The sequence below is a fragment of the Giraffa tippelskirchi genome, chromosome 12 (genome assembly GCF_054371585.1).
Source record: "Giraffa tippelskirchi isolate mGirTip1 chromosome 12, T2T-mGirTip1v1.2.pri, whole genome shotgun sequence".
NCBI lineage: Eukaryota > Metazoa > Chordata > Mammalia > Artiodactyla > Giraffidae > Giraffa > Giraffa tippelskirchi.
This window is the reverse complement of record NC_137286.1, coordinates 46,785,993-46,803,808: the sequence shown is the minus strand read 5'-3', so window position 1 is coordinate 46,803,808 and position 17,816 is coordinate 46,785,993. Positions and strand designations below refer to the sequence as shown.

At 48.6% G+C, this 17,816-nt stretch overlaps 1 pseudogene; it reads right to left on the bottom strand.

Moving 5' to 3' along the window:
* Positions 1-6,565: 6,565 nt before the first annotated feature.
* LOC145528611 (myeloid-associated differentiation marker-like) lies at positions 6,566-14,666 on the bottom strand (annotated as a pseudogene).
* Positions 14,667-17,816: the final 3,150 nt, after the last annotated feature.

Sequence of the window (17,816 nt, the reverse complement as noted above, 5' to 3'; positions counted from 1 at the left end):
AATCACCCCTGACCCACTTTAGCTCTGGACATCAGGGTGTGAGCATGGAAGGCCCAGGTGCCATGGCTCCTGGATTCAGCCCCCAGCCCCTCTCTGTCCCATGTGTGCAAGATAGCATGCTGGGACACAACTCGGTGGAGGATGCCAGGGCAGCCATGGAGCTTCACTGCATCTCCAGGAGAATTCGAGAGCAGTGAGGGATGCCCGTCTAGTGGTATCAGCCCCTCCCCAAGGACTAGAGTCCTTCATCTCTTCAGGATAGCAACTCTCTTGCATTTGGAAAATGCATTTTTAGCAGTAAAATGGATCTATATTTTTACTACTCTTTAAGATCCTTCTCTTTTTCCTTCTTCTCTCTGATTTGGTCAGTGGACACCACCCAGCACCGAGAGGGCAAGGAACACTTGAGCTGTGATGGGGCAAGTGTCAAATTCCTTAACATTCTGAATCCTGTGAGTCTAGGATGAAATCCTTGTGACTTAATTAATACTGCACCTCACCTTGCTTTTCCAACTACATCTATGTCCAGGCTGCTGCTGCTGCTGCTAAGTCGCTTCAGTCGTGTCTGACTCTGTGCGACCCCACAGAAGGCAGCCCACCAGGCTCCGCCGCCCATGGGATTTTCCAGGCAAGAATACTGCAGTGGGTTGCCATTGCTTTCTCCGTATGCCCAGGCTGCTGCTGCTGCTGCTGCTAAGTCGCTTCAGTCGTGTCTGACTCTGTGCGACCCCATAGACGGCAGCCCACCAGGCTCCGCCGTCCCTGGGATTCTCCAGGCAAGAATACTGGAGTGGGTTGCCGTTTCCTTCTCCAGTGCATGAAAGGGAAAAGTGAAAGTGAAGTCACTCAGTCGTCCGACTCTTAGCGACCCCATGGACTGTAGCCCACCAAGCTCCTCCATCCATGGGATTTTCCAGGCAAGAGTACTGGAGTGGGGTGCCATTGCCTTCTCCGGTATGCCCAGGCGGGAGGCATTATTTCCGGAGGGTGATACCTAGCTCCGAGGTCCATTTATCACATCTTGAAGTTAATGTCCTAGCACTAGGGAGCTTCCAGGCAAAAGTACAGCACGAGGGATGGGTGCCCTGTATGGTGACCTTAGGCACCTCATTCCTACTCTTGTTTGTAAAACAAGGAAGCAAAAGTGGTGGACTCTGGAGTCTGAGAGAACTAGGTTGGAATTCTGATTCTGCCATTTAGTAGCTGCGTGACTAAGGACTTAACCTTTCTGTGCTTCAGTTTCTCGATCTGTAAAGCAAGGAATTCTAACAATTCACTGGGCTCTTCTGAGATGTTATACACAAACCATCAAGCACCATGCATGTCATAGCTCAAGCTGCCACTAAATGTCAATATCTGGTGATTATTCTCTGCACAGCCCAGTGACCTAGCAGAGAGCAGCTGTCTTGTGCTGCAGGGCCTGGCCTCTAAAGGAAGAGCATGCACAGTGTACGTATAGAAGTGTCCATACCAGAGCAGTGACTCACATTAGGATCAGCTGCATGTTGGTATTTAGATCTGTGCCTGGGTCCTGCTTCAGCTCCAAGGAACCAGAATCTCTGGGGGTAGGGAGTGAGGCAGAGGGGTGGGGGGGGCAGTGGCACCTGTTGACCTTCACAGATGTTTCTGATGCCTAAGACCCTGGGATCCCCTGAAGAGCTTTCTCAGCACCCTGGTACGTGAGCACTGCGTTCTCACACTGGACTAGGATCAGTATCACCTGGGGGGCTGCTGGGCCCCATCCCAGAGTTTCTGACTCAGCAGGTCTGGGGTGGAACCCAGGAATCTGCATTCCCAATGACTTCCTGTTGATGTTCTGCTGCTGGTCCAAGGACCACGCTTTGAGAAGCACTGTCCACATCAGGCAACCGTGATGTGCAGCCACGGATGAGCCACTGGCCTAAGAGCTGAGCACCTCCAGGGTGACTCCTGTCACTGGTCCAGCCTCGCCCCTGCCATCACCCTGGGCTGCCTGTTCATGCAGAGAGAGGACACAGTTCCGAAGGACGTGTCCCAAATAGCCCATTGCAGGGATGAGGGGCTCTAAGTAAGGTTAAAAACCCAAGGATTTCAAATCCAGGCCCATCTGACAGCAATTCCAGTGCTTTTCATTCAGACAGGTTTCCAGAGCCAGTGCTTTGCATTCCCAGCTCTGACACCTGGGAACCAGTGTGAGAGGGCGGGGAGATGCAGCTTGATTTCTCAGGGGTTTCTGCTGGAGGCGGCTGTGTGTCTGGTTGTGGAGTGGCTACCAGGTGGAGCACTAGTGCCATCTCGCCCCCAGGCTGACTTGCAGGGGGAACCAGCCTGAGGGACACTCTGGCAGGAGGCAGGAGGGGCTGGGTCTCCAACTTAGTTAAGGAGCGGTTCCAGGGACCCTCTAGATGCCCTCTCTCAGCCAACAAGCTGAGGTTGGGAGAGGCCTGGGGCAGTGTTGCAGCCTGATGTGGAAGGGGACCCCAGGATTCCTGCCTCTCAGCCCAGGTTCCTTCCAGGGTTTCAAGCTTTCTTGGAAGGAGAGGAACCAGGATTCCCAGAGGAAGAGATTTCAAATCTCTAACCCAGCTTTCTGCTTCTGGCTCAGTGCAGGGTCACTTGGCAGGTGCCACTCAGCCCAGCTGCTCATGTTTGTGAAGAACCACTGTCCTCTGTTCCCAGGTGCTGGAGCCCCAGGGGTGCTTGTCGGGATCCTGTTTAGGGCCCTGAGCTGGTCCCTCACTCAAGACTGAACATCTTCACGTCTTGGTATCCTCCTATCCCCAGGGTTTAGGGCTGGGATAGAGGGACAGGGGTACAGACACTGCCCTGCCAGCCAATCCCACCTCTTCACCCCTGGGGACCTCAGCGGAGGCTGGAGTCATTCCACTTGACGGACCCCCACACAGGACTCTCCTTCGGGAAGAGGAGCTCAGGCTGAGGAGGAGCTGGTATTCCTGGTGGTTCAGTCTAACTGCACCGGGACTCACTGGAGTCTACAGAAAAGAGGGGTGGATTTGTAATAAGAACTCTTTCTACGTGACTAGCATCTGTCCTCTAAGGGAAGGAAAGGCTGGAAGACAGTGACCACGGCTGGCACTCCCCTGCTGTTTGGAAGCCCCAGGAGCCTGGCCCAAGGTGGAGCCGCAGGAAGGGAGGACCTGGTGGGCAGAGACTGGAGACCGGGCCCTTCTCAGTGGTTCCCAGGCTGGGGCGTCCTGAACTCTAGCCCTGCTGAGTTCCTGATGTGTAGGCTGGGGATAATCATTAACCCTCCCAGATTAGTGTGAGGGTCAGAGACAATGATGTGAGGGGCCAGGCACAGAGGGGGCCTGGTGAAAGGCAGCCTTGAACAAAGACGCACCTGTGATCCTTCCATCCCCTCACCTGCACTCCTGCCATTAGCTTCTAGCTGCTTCCTCTGTTTCCATTCTTTCCCTCAATGTCTGCTTGTGCTGAACTCAAACTGAGATAACTTTGAAGGCTTCTCTTTGTTGCCTTGGGATGAAGCACAAACTCTAAAATGTCACCTCCAAAGCCCTGCAAACTCACACCCCTTTCTACCGCTCCAGCCTCATCACCTCCCTCCCTCCAGCCACTGAGAATGTCTTCTACTTCCTCTTGGTCATCTCAGGGCCTTTCCCCTGACATGTCTACACACCCCCAAGCCTGAACTGAGACCAGAGCTCAGCCTGGCACATGGTTATCCTGTGCTCAATCTATGCTACTCTAAGCCTCAGTTTCCTCATCCAGAAAGTGGAGTTAATAGCACCTGCTTTTAGACATGAAGGCTCTTGATTACACCGTGAAGAGAACATTTCTGGAAACCTAAGCAGAGAACAGCTGTACTAGAAGGATGCTGGATAACTTGGAGAATCATTAGGGAGGGACCAGCCTGACATCAGGCAGAGACCAGGCAGGTGGGAGCTGGGCAGGCAAGGGCACCTTGGCCATTGGAAGCACATGCTGAATGCTACTGCAGACCCCGCAGAAGGGATTCTGATCTGTCCTGGTATCTGTGTGTTACCTGTTCCTTAGGTGTGCCCCAGTTGTGGAGCAGTTCAAATATTTATCTGGCCTTTTAAGTTTCTTATTGAGGGTGAGGCCCAATCTCTCACTGAGACTCACAGAAGGAGGACATCCCCAAATATGGTGGGGAGTTCAGGTTCTCAACGAATCCATGCAGGGAGGTGTCTGTCACACAAGGCCACAGGGCAGTTGGGAAGATTAAAATGAGATGACATGCAAATCAGTGATTCTCAAACATTTCCCTAAAGGCAGAAGAAATGGAATGGATCCTGGTCAGGAGATCCAAGCTGAAGCCTGGGGCTTCAGTCTTATGCTGTATACAGTCAGCAAGTATCTGCCATGTGCCAGGGCCTCAGCATGGGGACTGCAACAATGAACAAAGGACATGTTATCCCTACTCGGTGGATCTGTATTCTAGGGTTTATCTCAGACACCTCTTATTTTCCTTGAAAGTGAATGCGGAGTTTTTCTTCCATTTTGTAACAGGATCATAATGCTAATAATACACCCGTAACATGTCAGGTATATTTCAGTGCAAAAGTTATGAATGGACTGGTTCCTGCGCTGCCCTGTTTGCTTGAAGATACAGAAAACGGTGTCTTCGTGTGCCTATATTTGAGCAAGTTCTGGTTGATACTCCTCCTCTGGGTGATGGAGGAGAAAACTGGATCCTGTGGGAGGGGGTGCAGAGTGTAAGAAGATGATGGAGGGACTGGCCCCCTGCCAGCCTCTGCAGGCTCCAGGAACAGAATATCCTGGAAGTGCCTCCTTCTCCCTGAAGCACCAGAAAGAACCACACTCCCTTTATTTTTAGAAATTTGAATAAGTAGTGGTCCCACACTAGCAATAGGAGTGTTACTAGGGGCAGTGTTCTGGGCTGATGGGCAGCTGGCCCTGGCTCAGCATGGACATGGACCACTGTGGTCACCAGGTAGCCTGAGGGATGGCATGCTGCTGGCAGCAGTGGGCAGCTGGGAGCCCAAGGGGCAGGGGGGCTACAGCTGGTACCAGGGAAGTGACTGCCCTTTACAGTAGTGCTGAGAGGGTGTCATTGGCCCTAAGGCTTTTCAGGGTCAATGTAAGGAGGGAAGGAGGCCTAAGGGATGCCCCACCCCATGAGCAGCCCAGATGAGTGCTTTGGAGGAACTTTGTTACCTGACAAAACTTACTCTCCTTCCAGGCAAAGCGCTGGAGAGATTTATGGAAAGAGATGCTGGTTGGAGTGGGGATGAGGGACTAGGCTTGAACTGAGCTCCTCCTCCTCACCTCCTCACCCCTGGTCAGAAGCAGACCCAGAAAACTCACCCCTGGTCAGGAACAGACCCAGAAAAGACCAACTGGAGCAAACCCTCACCCTCCCAGCCTGGCTGCAGAAGAGACCTCAGATGACAGCTCATAGGTTCTGTCGGCTGAGAAAGGGGCCCTGAGGACTTGGGCTGCACCAGGGTTGCTGTGGACACAACAGTTATAAGTTGCGTATAAGTATAAGTACATATGTGTCTTGCTCACTGCAAGTCAAGCTCTGCTGTTGATTTATTCGTTCCACCCAGCAACCCCTGAACTATGCACTCAGTGTCCCTATTTTCACAGGCACAGAGAGGTCAACTGGCCACGATCACACAGGTTTAGGTGGCAGAGATGGATTTGAATCCAGTCATGTGGGTTTAGGATCTTAAATTCTCCTTGGCATTCACCTTGCAACCTATACCCAGAGGAAGAGAGTAGCCAATATCTTTTTTGTACCAACTGTCTGATTTGGTGACTTATTACCTCTATTTCATTTTATCTTCAGGGAGATTATTTTTGTCATCCCCATTTTATAGATGATGAGACTGAGGCTCAGAGAGTATATTATGTAATTTAAACAAAGTCACACAGTTACTCCCTGACAGAGTCTGGATTTGAACACAGGTCTGTCTCTCTGAAAAACTCAGCAGGTTATAGAATCTCAGGAAATGCAGAGCCCCTTCCTTCTTCTCTTGGATCCAGGAATCATCTCCTGGCTCCTGGGGTCGTGCTCTGACTGCAGAGCCCCAACCAGAGGTCCTGCAACAGCCAGACCACTTCCTATTGGAAAGCCAGTCAGAAAACGCCAGAGAGTGTTGAGATTCTAGGCAGGGGCTAATGTGTGTGTGTGTGTGTGTGTGTGTGTGTGTATGTGTGTGTGTGCACGCTCAGTCATGTCTGACTCTTTGCAACCCCATGGACTGTAGCCTGCCAAGCTCCTCTGTCCATGGGATTCTCCAGGCAAGAATACTGGAGTGGGTTGCCATTTCCTTCTCCAAGGCAGGGGCTAATGAGCATAATTATTCTCTTTCCACCCACCAGCCTCTCTACAGGAACCTTTGAGAGGAGCCAGCCTCGCAGACAAGGGCCGCATGGATTGGCAGCCATCACTGCTGCCCCAACAAGGATGGACAGGCAGGTGCCTGAGGCTGCAGGAGAGAAGGGTTCCTCTTCTCTCCACTCAAAGTTGTATTGAGGAAGTCTTCGCTACGATTTTCCAAGAAAACCCAGAGAATGGGAACATCTGTGCCCCAGGCTCTGTTCTGGATGCAGCTCAGACCACAGTCTGGGGGAACGTCAGCTGGAAACGCTCTGCATGGAGGAGGCCAGAGGAGCAAGGGTAGGGCCGCTGTCCTGGGAGGCAGGGAGTCCAGGCCAGGCAGCAGAGAGCAGGAGAAGGGCCTGAGGCTTGGGCACCAGAGGACTTCTCCATAAACTGTTTCTGCTAAAGGGCTGGTGGAGGCCCTGGGAATCCACCAGGTGGGCTTCAGGGCCACAGCCCCCCCTCCCCAGGCCCCTGGACCCAAGGTACCTCCCTTCCTTCTGCTTTTGGAGACAGGCCCATGCAGGCATCTCTCAGCTCCTCCACCAGCCTGTTCATCAAGGCTGCAGGGAACATGGAGACTATTTGCCAACTATTCTTCCCCTGACCCTTCTTCTCCACTTGGTCTATTTTTCAAACTTAAATTTTGTTTTCTTAAAGGTGTTCTGAAGAGCACAGGTCAAACACTATGATTTAAGCCCAAATTGCTCATTTTATAAATAGGAAACTGAAACTTAGATCAGGGACAAGACTCATATGGTGGTAGAAAACCCAGAGAATGGGAACATCTGTGCCCCGAGCTCTGTTCTGGATGCAGCTCAGGACACAGTCTGGGGGAGCATCAGCTGGAAACACCCTGCGTGGAGGAGGCCAGAGGAGCAAGGGTAGGGCCACTGTCCTGGGAGGCAGGGAGCCCAGGCCAGGCAGCAGAGAGCAGGAGAAGGGACCGAGGCTTGGGCACCAGAGGGCTTCTCCATCAACTGTTTCTGCTAAAGGGCTGGGGGAGGCCCTGGGAATCCAACAGGAGGGCTTCGGAGCCACAGCTCCCCCTCCTCCAGGATTCCTGCCTGGAAAATCCCATGAACAGAGGAACTTGGCAGGCCACAGTTCATGGGGTCGAAAAAGTCGGACACTACTGAGTGCAGAGACATTACTTTGCCAACAAAAGTCCGTCTAGTCAAGGCTATGGTTTTTCCAGTGGTCATGTATGGATGTGAGAGTTGGACGGTGAAGAAAGCTGAGCGCCGCAGAATTGATACTTTTGAACTGTGGTGTTGGAGAAGACTCTTGAGAGTTTCTTGGACTGCAAGGAGATCCAATCAATCCATCCTAAAAGAGATCAATCCTGGGTGTTCATTGGAAGGTCTGATGTTGAAGCTGAAGCTCCAATACTTTGGCCACCTCATGTGAAGGGTTGACTCATTGGAAAAGACCCTAATGCTGGGTAGGATTGGGGGCGGGAGGAGAAGGGGACGACAGAGGATGAGATGGTTGGATGGCATCACCGACTCGATGAACATGGGTTTGGGTAGACTCCGGGAGTTGGTGATGGACAGAGAGGCCTGGCGTGCTGCAATTCATGGGGTCGCAGAGAGTCGGACACGACTGAGCGACTGAACTGAACTGACTGAGTGACTAAACAGCAACAATGAAGAATATGACCAGAGCGATAATCTTTCTGGATGCTATGAAAACTGTTCTGAAGAGGTAAGGGGAGAGGCCAGTATATATGTGATTTCAGGGAAGGGGTACATGCAACCAAGCACATGGTTTTGGTAGAATGTTACTGCTCTTCGTGAGGAATAGATCCCTTAGTTAATGGTTTTAGTGCTTTTCTAAGTATGGGAAGATGCAAGAAACTGTGTTCATAAAAATTTCTCTTGAAAAACTCTTGCTATCTGAGGTCCAGTTTTATAGATCACAGTGTCTCATCCTGATGTTCATCCTAAATTCCTTCCAGGGTAGATTGTAGGTCAGTGACTATGGTGGCTAATTACTTGATTCTTGTAGAACGGGGTAGTGGGTGACATTTTTTATTTCATAGCCTTCTCCTTTTTGGTCTTAATTTTGACCAGAGTTTGGGAGGCATTTTGTGGCCAGTTTGTCACAGGTCACTAGGAATGTCTATTCCTGGTCATTTAAGGTGCTATTACTCACCCAGTCCTGGTAACAGTAGCCTTAATCCTCTGGACCACCTGTTTTACTAGACTGTCAGCTCCAGGAAATGGTTCCTTCCTATTGCTTCTTCCCATATCTAGATTCACACTATTACTATCATGGATCTTACAGAGTATACAATCAGACCAATCATTTCAGGTCAACATTATTTTTTACCAGAGGCTCAATCACACATTTGTTAGTTCAAGAAGCAATAATCTTGTAAAATAGGCAGAATACAAATAATACAACTATGACATTAATAAGGTCATAAATTGTGTTAATCTTCTGAGGAGTTACATGCCTGGGGCCAAAAGAAAGAAAGTTCATCTTTATGGTTGAGCAGGTATTTCTGCCCCTAGAGGCTGGTTAACACATACTGCAGATGAATAACGCTCACTAGGAGGGAGAAGGCTCAAATGGGCAGAGAAAATTTTATGTTGAAAATTTTCTTGCTTTGTCTCATAATATGAAATTTTTCAGTCCTTCTTAAGATTTCCCCATGATGGGATCACCTCCTGGGAGCCCTTCTCATTCACCCCACCTGCTACTGGGTGAAGATTAAATGGCTTCCTCCCAGTACAGGAGTGAGTGGCAGCGGGGGTGGGGGTGGGGGTGGTCCTTCTCCTGCCCCTCCCCCACAGCTCTGCTTGCCTGGCCTCTCTGGCCCTGGTGACGTAAAGGATGCTGGGCTCTGAAGCTTTGTATCTTAGAGTAAGAGAGGAAGAAGGCTTGGGGTGACTTCACAGCCACCAGTTATTTAAAGGGCTGCTGGTCTTAATGCATGCCTGCCCATTGACACACACCTAGACAACCACACACAGTCAGTATGCACAAGGCACACACCTTTAAAGAGAGGCATCCAGGAGCTGGCAGGGCCCCTTGAAGACCTAAGCTACTTCTGACTTCTAGTCAAATTTGGGCAATTAGGACCTGTGGACTTTGTTGGTTTCATTTTCGTTTTATTTTATCTTTATATTGAGGTTTTAAAAAAAGAACATTGTGGATGTGGAAGAAAGGACAAGATTTCTCTTTATGGTTGACAGCAGGGACTGATAGGGATCAGAAACTCTAGGTAATTAAAAGAAACCACACATGTTTTTTTCTACATTTATATAGGTCACCTCATGCCTGAGTCTCAGGGAAGCAGAAAGCAATGGCAAAAAGCCACTGACATGCAGAAACACACGTGTGTGTGCACCACACACTCAAGTATTGCAATTCGTTTGATTACAGCAGCTGAAATCCCCACTCAGTCAACCCACTTTCCCCAGAAAGATAGAAAAGAAACTTTACCTTTAAGTACAGGTCCATTCAGTCATTTTTGTCCTCATGACCAGAAAAAGAAAAGGAAAAATCCCAGGCAGGCTAACATCACCTTTAAGGCTGCAATGGCCATGATCTTCTCCCTCAGAGGCAGGACCTGCTGTTTTGATCACTGAGGCAGGAGGGCCACATCGCTGCCCCTTACCAACACTGCAGACAGCTGTCTTCAAGACTCTAGGACTCTTTACCAGCTCCTACTTTGATTCCCCAGAGTAGTTGGGATGGGGAGGCATTCAGCCTTTGCTTCCCACTTCCTCTGCAGGCAGTGGGTTTTCAGTAAGCTTGGAAAAATTTTGGAGCCAATGTCAGGCAGGATTGAACACCAGCTGGGGCTAGGGACAAGGGTCTCTGCTTCAAGACTCCCACCCATTGGAAATTACTGACCTCCAGAGATTTTTTTTTTTTAACTTAATGAGGAGGCACATTTCTCCCCTGGGAAAAAGAGGGCCCAATGCCTAGCTACCCACCCCCACCCCCAAACGTATCACACATATACCAGAGGACAAGCATGCTTTGACAATGAGGCCGCTCTGGAGGCCCAGGGTGTGAACAGCTGCACAGAGGACTGTGTGCTGTGGAGTCAGCACCTTAGGAGGTGGGAGGGGGCGGTCGGCAGAGAAGGAAGGAGTCTCAGGTCCTGATGGATCAGAAGGAAGACGAGGGGAGGTGGTCAGGACACAGGAGATGAGAAATCCAACCATGGTCAGAAAAAAAGCAAAAAGCAGAAAATGTAGAAAAGATGAGAGCAGCAAGAGAAGGATGTGAAGCAGGATACTGGCAACCACACAAACAGGAAGAAGATGGAGCAGAAAGAGGGAAGGAAACAGAAAAGAGAGTGATATGAATGGGGAAGGACGTGAGGAGGGTGAGAGGGAGCCAGGAAGACGGCATCAGGAGATGACAGAGCTCTGTAAAGACACCAGATGGGACCAGAGTCTGGAGCACTGGAGACATCCTCAGACCCTACAGAAACCTGGTGGGCCCAGTACACCAGTTCAGCCCCATAAACCAACAGGTTGATGAATGTCAGGATGGCCACAGCCAGTCCCCAGTCCAAGGTCCAAATGGTGTAGGCGAGCTCATCACTGCAGTTCACAACCCTGGACTGCTGGGGCTAGCCCCCGAACTCCTCATCGAACTGGTAGAACTGCCAGAGGATCAGAGCACTAAAGTAGAGGAGGATGTAAAACAGGGTGAGTACAAGCTGGAAAATGGGGTACAGGATGGGCAACCGGTATTCCCATTCAGCCAGCTTCAGCAGGAGGGACGTGGCTCCCAGGATGAAGCAGGTGGAGTACATGGCCACACGCCACTCCAGGGCCGGCTGGTGCAGGTACAGGGAGGTGTTGCTAATGAAGATGAAGATGACACAGGCCACGAAGGTCTCCAGCACCTTCAGCAGGCCTGGCATGGTGTGCACAAAGCAGGTGATATCATCCAGCTTGTAGCTGTTCTATGTGAAGGCCACATCCATGGCATAAAACGCACATGCGAAGCTGGAGAATGCAGTGGTGGTGATGGCCTGGTCCCAGTAAGGGCCGTAGGCAGGAACTGGATGAGTGAAATGGAGTAGATGATGGAGGCTGAGAGGCAGACACAGGCGGCATAGCAGGCGTAAGTGACAGGGAGGTTGTACCAGAAGAAAGGAAAGCTGGATGGGAGCCTACATAACTCTACGATGGAGATGATGAGGGTCACAGTGAAACAGAAGCACCAACTGAACATGAACCAGTTACCTATGTCCCTGTTCTCAACGTCCATGTTGAATACCAGCAAGAAGGCCACACAGGTGGAGAAGAGCTGTGGCAGGAGGAGGAAGTGGCACACCTGGACCCAGCCATCCAGGTCTGGGGATGTCCACCTGGTGGACCGGGCGCTGTGACGGTCAAGCAGATCACAGTCACTGCTAGAGCAGTGGTCACTGAAAACTCACCAAAGAAAGATCCAGCTCTGGAGGTGGATTAAGTCAGATGCCTGGAAAGGGCTCAGAGCCCTGTGACGGCTGAGGCTCAGGATCTGTGAGTTAGAATCAGTGACTCAGACACTAGGGAAACAGCACAGCCGCTCCAGATGGTTGTCCCCACCCGTCACCCTTGGCCTCGTCAGGAGACTCGTCTTATCCCAAAACTCACAGCTGGGTTGAGTCTGGCCTCAAACTATGAACATTTTGGATTGCTCTGACTGTGTGTCTTTATCTACAGAGACACAGGGTAGGACGGTTGTTATCTGCAATCCCAACCCTACAAATCTCTCAAAATTGAAAGCGAAATTTAAAAAAATTATTTGGTAACAAAATTTGACCTGAACAGACATTTTACTTAGTGTGAATGTTCAAAAGTTCAGTTGAGGATATACTAATATGTTTGTTTACAAGTGCTTTCAGACCCCAGGGGGGTGTTATGTCAAATCGAGTAGATAAACCATGTCACCAGTCTGAAGCTGAAAAATTCTGAGTTCTGGCCCATATCTGACCCCAAGCGTTTCAAAAAACAGACTGTAGATTGTACTGCTAACCCTTTTTACAGATGAGAAAATTAAGGCTGGGGGATGTTGAGTCCTGCCCCAAGGCCACAAGTGCAAGGCCTCGTACCAAGGCCATAGAAGCGGAGCCGAGAACCCAGGTCACCTTAGAAGCTGACTGAGTTCCTTTGTCACCATGGCCAAAAGACCCCCAGATCATCACCAGCAGGCTTTCTGACCCCAAATGAGACAAAAAAGCCCACCCTGGTAGTCACCCTATAGCACCCTAACCAGTTGCCTAACACCAACTTTCTAGCAGGAATTTTCTTTGTCTTGAGGCTATAAAAATTGGCTACTGTTGACAACTGTCAACTCTCCCTGATCTGTCAGATCAGCCTGCTGTGCTTGCAGTGCCCAATTTGTTATCTCTGCTCTTTCTTTTTAATAAATTCACTTCCTTCTGAAATGCTGTGTCCAGAAATTCTTTTCCAACCTGCACTTAGACTGCCTCAACAGGGAGCTTAAGTGCCATCCTTAAGGTTAAGAGGCTAGGAAGAGGGAACCCAGATAAAAATGCCAAGCTGTGTGTGTGAACACTTCACTCTACAGCCCACGTGTGAGCAAGGCCCGTGGGTGGGAGCCCAGGACCAAACCTCAGGGCTCTGGGACTCAGGCCATGTCTTCAGGGCCACGGCCTCCTACCACAGCAAACTAAGACACAGTGTCCGGCCTGTCCTCCCTGCAGCATCACTAGAAGGAGCTGCCATCTTAGGGGACGCAGCCCCACCCGGAGAAGGGCATCTTCAGGGGTGAACAGGGAGGAGCCATGGGGTGAGATCAAGGTCATGGGAAGTAGCAACTGTTGTGAATCCCCTCCCCCTAGTTTTGCCTTAACATGTGACTCTTCCGCATTAGGGAAGGGAGACCCCCACCCAGCATGACTCCAAGGAGGAGTGTCCTGGAGGAACCACAGAACACATTTGGAGCACCAAATTTTTGCACTTGTTTTATGTCCCTGGATATGTTCCAGTGTCTCCTGGTTTATCATCTATGGGAACCTGAATAGAATTTGCATCCTGCTGTTGTGTGAAAATTGTATAAATCTTAATTATGTTGAACGGTTCATAGTGCTTTTCAGGTCTACTATACTTTTCCGCGTTTTCATTCTATTAATTTTGGGGAATTTGCTATTAAAACTCTAACTAAAAATTGCAATTTATCTACTTAAAAAGTAATTGTAATATATAGTGGATATTACATATATACCTATATTACATATACATATGTAACTTTGTTCTGTATTTTGCAAGTCTCCTGTAAATGTGTTATCATATTTTCATAATTGAAAAAATTTTTTAAAAATAAATTAGCATAATGTTTGGCTTCTAATCTCCAAAGCTGCCATCCAGGTGGAGTATGAAAAGATGTAGGAGTAGTCCTACCTGCGTGAGGATTTTCCTGGCCTGGGAGACTGGTTAGCAGCTTTGAAGCTGGGAAGAAGGGATTAGAAATGAACAAGGATACTGTGTCTGATGCTGATGGGGAGCATTTGGACTCATTTAATGGAACAGAGGAAGAGCTTGGAGGAGAGGCATGGGGATTCCTGCTGTGTGACCCTGGGTAAGGCCTGTGCCCTCTCTGGACCTCAGTTCCCCCACCTGTAAATCAGCAGGGTTGCCTGAGTCTCCCAGCAGCCCCTCCTCCACTCTAATCTGTGAGTGTGGCATGGTGCCCCCTTCAGAGCCCAGCCTGGATGTGACTGAACCCTGCCTGCCCAGCTGCCAGGCTTGTGGACTGGAAGACAGGGAACCAGGAAGGTCATGGCCTGGACAGAGGAAGGAAGGAGGAGGTGCCAGAAGGACAGAGAAGGAGGGGAGATGGACACTCAGAGTGACAAGGAGTCTGTGGGGTGTGGAGGAAACTGGCAAGTTACTTTACAGAGTCTCCATTTTCACATGTGTACAATGGACTGAATACCTACTACACAAACAAATGTGTCGTCGCTCAGTCATTTTCGACTCTTTGTGACCCCATGGACTGTAGCCTACCAGGCTCCTCTGTCCATGGGATTTTCCAGGCAAGAGTACTGGAGTGGGTTGCCATTTCCTTCTCCTGGGGATCTTCCCGACCCAGGGATCGAACCCGGGTCTCCCGCATTGCAGGCAGACGCTTTACCCTCTAAGCCACCAGGGAAGCCCCTATATATCAATTAAATGAATGAAACTATGTGAAGGGCTCCTCAGAGGGCCTGGCACCTGGCACCCCGGATCCATACAACCTACCTGTTCCCCTCCCCCTGAAAGAGAACCCAGATGTCCCTAGCTCCACTTTGGACATAAGCACATGCAAGCTTGATTTGCTCCAGATCAGGGGCTGCAAACTTGTACATCCTGGATGTGATCTGCCTATGTGTTTGGTTTTCCTTCGCAGTGTTTTCAGGAAGAGATGTATAGAATCAGCTTTATCTCTTTCTGAAGTGTTTGGTAGATGCACAGTGTTTTCATCTCACATGAAAATCCAGATTTCTAGCTCTTTTAGCTCTTCTAGCTCATAAGATCAGCTGCTATGCCCTTTACTCTATATTCTGTTTGATTCTCATCTTTGTTTGGTTTTCTATATTTTTCTTCGCCTCATGTATAATTGACAAAGTAGGATTATGATCATCTCACATGTGCCCGGTTTCTCCTTTTTGGTGTGGTCAGGCTTCCTGCCTGTTCACAGGAGTGTCCACCCCTCCATCCAGGGAGCATCCATGTCCTCAACCTCATGTACAGCCTTCAACACATTTCACATATGTACATGTGTGTAAGGCACACCTATAGATATTTTCGATTTTATAAACTTGAGACCATATCATCACACAGCATCTTGCTTTTCCACCACCCCCAACAGGCACAGCTGGTCCTCCCCAGGGACCCTAGTCCTCTCCATCTCCTTTACTTATTTCCTTCCCTCCTGGCTCCTGTGGGCATTTGGATTGACCACCCTTCTCTGTGGTGATCTCTGTTGTGATCAGTGAGCCTCCTGTGTGCCTCAGACACTGGGGTCACAGGATATAACAAGGGGTCCTGGGATCCATGTGATCTCCCTTCTCTAGGGCAGAAGGTCAGCAAGCTTTTCTGGATACTTGTTAAAACTATGACAAAGATTATATTTTTTATCTCTAGTAGCTGGAAGTAGCTGGAATGTAGAAAGAAGTTATACAACTTAATAATAGACAACCCAGTTAAATATCGACTAAGTTTCCTAAGATGTTTTAGTTCTCTTACTGATTTAAATGTGATAATTTTTAATAATTTCTTTAGGTACCATGGAACTCTAATTTAAAAATTTTAATTTGGTATTTTACCCTCTAAGTCTTGCTTCAAGGCATTATGAGTCTACGAGAATGGCTACTATTTTACAAAAATGAAATTCATATAAGAGGTAAATGATTTAGATGCAGTAAATTCACCTAATCAGTACTCGTGCTCTTTCGGAAAAGTGTATCAGTTCAGTTCAGTTCAGTCGCTCAGTCATGTCCAACTCTTTGCGACCCCATGAACCGCAGCATGCCAGGCCTCCCTGTCCATCACCAACTCCCGGAGTCCACCCAAACCCATGTCCATTGAGTCGGTGATGCCATCCAACCATCTCATCCTCTGTCGTCCCCTTCTCCTCCTGCCCTCACTCTTTCCCAGCATCAGGGTCTTTTCCAGTGAGTCAGCTCTTTGCATCAGGTGGCCAAAGTATTGGAGTTTCAGCTTCAACATCAGTCCTACCAATGAACACCCAGGACTGATCTCCTCTAGGATGGACTGGTTGGATCTCTTTGTAGTCCAAGGGACTCTCAAGAGTCTTCTCCAATACCACAGTTCAAAAGCATCAATTCTTCAGTTCTCAGCTTTCATTATAGTCCAACTCTCACATCCATACATGACCACTGGAAAAACCATACCCTTGTCTAGATGGATCTTTTTTGGCAAAGTAATGTCTCAGCTTTCTAATATGCTGTCTGGGTTGGTCATAACTTTTCTTCCAAGGAGTAAGCGTCTTTTAATTTCATGGCTGCAATCACCATCTGTAGTGATTTTGGAGCCCCCCAAAATAAAGTCTGACACTGTTTCCACTGTTTCCTCATCTACTTGCCATGAAGTGATCGGACCGGATGCCATGATCTTAGTTTTCTGAATGTTGAGCTTTAAGCCAACTTTTTCACTCTCCTCTTTCACTTTCATCAAGAGGCTCTTTAGTTCTTCTTCACTTTTGCCATAAAGGTGGTGTCATCTGCATATCTGAGGTTATTGATATTTCTCCTGGCAATCTTGATTCCAGTTTGTGCTTCTTCCAGCCCAGCATTTCTCATGATGTACTCTGCATATAAGTTAAATAAGCAGGGTGACAGTATACAGTCTTGACATACTCCTTTTCCTATTTGGAACCAGTCTGTTGTTCCATGTCCAGTTCTAAACCATTGCTTCCTGACCTGCATACAGGTTTCTCAAGAGGCAGGTCAGGTGGTCTCGTTTTCCCATCTCTTTCAGAATTTCCCACAGTTTATTGTGATCCACACAGTCAAAGGCTTTGGCATAGTCAATAAAGAAAAAATAGAGGTTTTTCTGGAATTCTCTTGCTTTTTCGATGATCCAGCAGATGTTGGCAATTGGGTCTCTGGTTCCTCTGCCTTTTCTAGAACCAACTTGAACATCTGGAAGTTCATAGTTCACGTATTGCTGAAGCCTGGCTTGGAGAATTTTGAGGGAAAAGTATGTAAATTGTGCTAATCAGTAGTTGTGCTATATTGGAAAAGTGAAAGTTAATATAAGAAATAGATCATTTAATTCAAATGGCACAGTTTGATTGAAAAAAATAGGCCAAAATATTTTGCAAGGACAGATATGGAAATGGTGTTAGTTGCTCAATTGTGTCCGACTCTATGCAACTCCGTGGACTGTAGCCCACCAGGCTCCATGGGATTAGTTCATGGGATTCTTTACACACAAATCCTGAAGGATGAGCCCCAGACTGAGTGACAAGTTCTGTGGCTTCTCTTTCTTATGTTAGCTGTCAGTGTCTGGTCTGAGAAATTCACCTCTCTGGGCAGAGTGCATGGAACAACTAGGAAGCCATGAGCTTTATAATCAAATAGTCATGAGTTCAAGTTCTGGCCATACCACTTAACACTGTGCCTCAGTTTCACTATCTGCTGTCCATGGGATTCTCCAGGCAAGAATACTGCAGTCTGTAGCCATTCTCTCCTCCAGGGGATCTTTCCAACCCAGAGATCAAACCTAGGACTCCGCATTGCAGGCAGATTCCTTACCATTTGAACTACCAGAGAAGTCCGTGTGAATGGTGGGTAAACACATGAAAAAGTACTCAGACTCATTAATAGTGAGAGAAATGCAAATCATAATCCCAATGAGATATCATTACACACCTTAAACATATACAATTATCATTAAAAACAAAAACAAAACAGTGAGCAATAAGGCAAGAAACACAAGTCAGTGCCAAGTTGTCAAGGTTCCTAAGTGTTCTTTCAAAAAATGTCTGAGAT